The sequence below is a fragment of the Perkinsus marinus genome (assembly GCF_000006405.1).
Source record: "Perkinsus marinus ATCC 50983 genomic scaffold scf_1104296935730, whole genome shotgun sequence".
NCBI classification, from domain to species: Eukaryota; Perkinsozoa; order Perkinsida; family Perkinsidae; genus Perkinsus; species Perkinsus marinus.
Window position 1 is genome coordinate 1 of NW_003214344.1, and position 3046 is coordinate 3046.

The 3046-nt window shown below is 49.8% G+C and overlaps 1 non-coding gene across 1 annotated transcript; it reads right to left on the reverse strand.

Moving 5' to 3' along the window:
* Positions 1-445: 445 nt before the first annotated feature.
* Positions 446-519, reverse strand: Pmar_PMAR013001. The gene has a single exon. It is a non-coding gene; the product is annotated as a tRNA-Arg (tRNA).
* Between the last annotated feature and the right edge of the window lie 2527 nt (positions 520-3046).

The window sequence follows — 3046 nt, forward strand, 5'->3', positions numbered from 1 at the left end:
TCTTCCTCGGTGAAACGCCTCATCTCAGTGGAAGAGGAATCTCATGAAATTGTATGCGGCCGGTGCTCGGAGTGAGTAGCTTACTGCATGATGAGAGCATTGTGAAGGGCTGATGCGCCTCGTACATACCCGAGAGACGCCGACGATTGTTGAACTCATTCATACCGACTCAGCGAGGCAAAGTCCAATTACTGATCGCGTGTTGCGGGTCGATTGTACGGAAGCTGTTGTGACTACAGGGATGAACAAGTATGTGTATGGGCGTGGCTATGGAGGACGACTGTTCTCCGGAAGCTTATCTTCTGGAAAACGAACAAGTGTTGGACCCTGCACGAATTGCGCGATGCTCATGTGGAGAGTGCCATCCATTTAGTTTGCAGCGATATACGATGTGAGGATTCGGGAAAAACTGTCCAACGGCTATGATGAAAGGTAAAGTCTAAAATACCCGATGCAGGATTCGAACCTACGACCATCTGCTCCGTAGGCAGACATTCTATCCAGCTGAACTAATCGGGCGTTAATTGACATTTTTACAGGTGTATGTTTTTGACTGAATGCTCAGGTGCTCTTCTCAGTATCGCAATCGACAGCATTATGCATGGCACTTCCAGTAATTTCTCTATGGGTTTCCACTGAGACCATGCCACCCCAGATCACAGCTATGTGCAATGCACATTGTGCGATTTCAGAGGATGCCTTATCGTCTTGTAGGTAGACACAGGTTTTCTGAGCGTCCACAGTCAGGCCGATGTAAGGGTTGCTTATCGGGCAGAATGATCCCGTAAAACCTAGACAATCGCTTGTCACTAGCCGATTCTTCCAGGGTCGGCAACTCAGCTGATTATCTTCCCAGGCAACAGCTCTGGGAGCTCGCAATTCAGCACTCTGGTGAGTGGACTGTCACAGCCCTCAGAGCTCACTGCGATTCACTGTCGCTAACGGATACCCAGCTGATGTGGACTGCAGTATACTGTCGCGTGCAAAGTGTGTCGAGCTCCATTCCTACTAAGACTCAAGACTAATGAAGGCTAGTGAATCCAACGTTATGATGGAGTGAGATTCAACCGATACCTTCAAGGGAATCCCCCGTGGTCTCAACTGATAGCCCATATAATTTCTCTCAATGGACGGCTGAGTCTGCTACTATCCAAACTTGTGCTCTCATACTGTGCAACGAGCCACCGATCGTCTTGGTGTAGCATTGAACACACCAAGAAGCATATAACATCAGTGACATGTCATGATTGATTTTGAGTATATCTGTGGGCGAATTGCTCGAGAGTGATCCTTGCGGGCTTACCCTCCATGTCCTCGCCTGCCCGCGTCAGTCCTGTACAAGATTATACGGGGTCTCCGACTAGGAGTCTGAGTAAGGAATCGCCACTGCTGACTGCATACCTTAACGGATCTTCAGCGAGGATCTGTTCTGATGGCCTCGGTTCTCTGAATCGTCATTCAGAGGTAGACTTGTACCCACCTGTCACTACACATCATCCAGGTTCAGGCATCGAATGTGGGCCGTGCCAAGTCGCCTGTACCTCCGTTGAAGATGCCCGCAGCAGTTGCTATGCAAATGTGCGTTATCTATAAGGTCTGCCGCCATGAGCAGATGCTGACCAGACAGGTATGGTCAGTACTCTTTTGGGTCTGGTCGAAGGATGGAATCCCCGACGACTTCCCCGACGACTCCGCCGATATGCGGGAACTCAGCCAGAGAGATGTACAATGAGCTATTCAAGCGAGCTGATGAAAAAATCGAAGAACAAGCGGAGACGATAAGAAGGCAACAGCTACGGCTGAATGATGCCGAGGAGCGTCTGCGTCGGGTGAAGTTCGCCGACCTGGGCTTAACGTTGAACGTTCTCTTCGAGCTTTTAGACATCTAATTCTATACCCCCATTGGGTTTGGCTGAACGAGTTGCCGAGGAATGCGATGAGGCCCATGAGCGCCTTCATATCGCTACTGACCGTATCATAGAGCTGGAGACAATAAATCGAAGGCTCGCTGAACAACTGGCAGCTCGAACCGAGGCGGCCTCAGATCAACCAGAGGTGACCAGAAGAGCTCTTGTTGACCACATTAGACCATCTCAGTCGTCATCCATATCGAGTTCGTGGTGCTCGTCTATTGTTGATATTACTCATGATGACTTCACATCGTATGTTGTGACTATACAGCGGTATGGCTAGCCCCTCAAGGGCTCGGCTGAAGTACCCTGCCAGGTTCTGGAGGTCTCGAAAAGCCCATTGGTCTGCTCATATCGCGAGTCTTTGGTGTCAACTCGCACATCGAGTTGTCGTTCATGCACAGCGTCGTGAAGCTATACTGGTTCTTCAGAGAACCACTAGTTCGCAACGTGGCCCTATGGATGGCACATCCCTCGCAGTCGAGGCCTTTATCCCAGCTGAACTTCCTCTTGTTCGAGGCTGTCGACCCTCAGAAGACTCACAACGGCCTTTCCGCTGCCTACATTCGTATAGAAAAGTTCAACAGGCATCTAATGCTGGCCTTCCCTCGACAGTGCTGCCCAACCTTAGCATTTCCAGGGGGCTGGAGTTCGCTGATGTTGATAAAGCATTCGTGACACCGCGGAAGATAGCACCAATGAGACCAAACGGAAGCTTAACTGGAATGAGTGAGCGAGAGATTCGGACTGATATTTTTCCTCCGCTAATGAGTTGAGATTGTCCGTAGGTACGACTGGATACTACAGAGGAGATATTACCGAAAGAATCTCGATGGGACAGCATCGACTTGCTACTATGCCGGGATGCTCTGAATGGCCTCCAACAGCTCGCACTGACCACGACGAGCGACAGGGATGGTCGTCTTCAGCAGGGCGACCATCTAAGCTGATTGATGTGAGAAGACTTGCGTGTTCGCTCGAGACTGAGTGGGTTTGATATTTTCCTTCCAGGTGGAACGAGCGTCCCGAGTGAGTAGAGCAAAAGGTGTTGGAACTATCGTGTCTCTGAGGAAGCTTGAATTCAATCAATAGTCCTTATGCATGTTATGGTTGACATTTAATGTTTCTTATGGTTA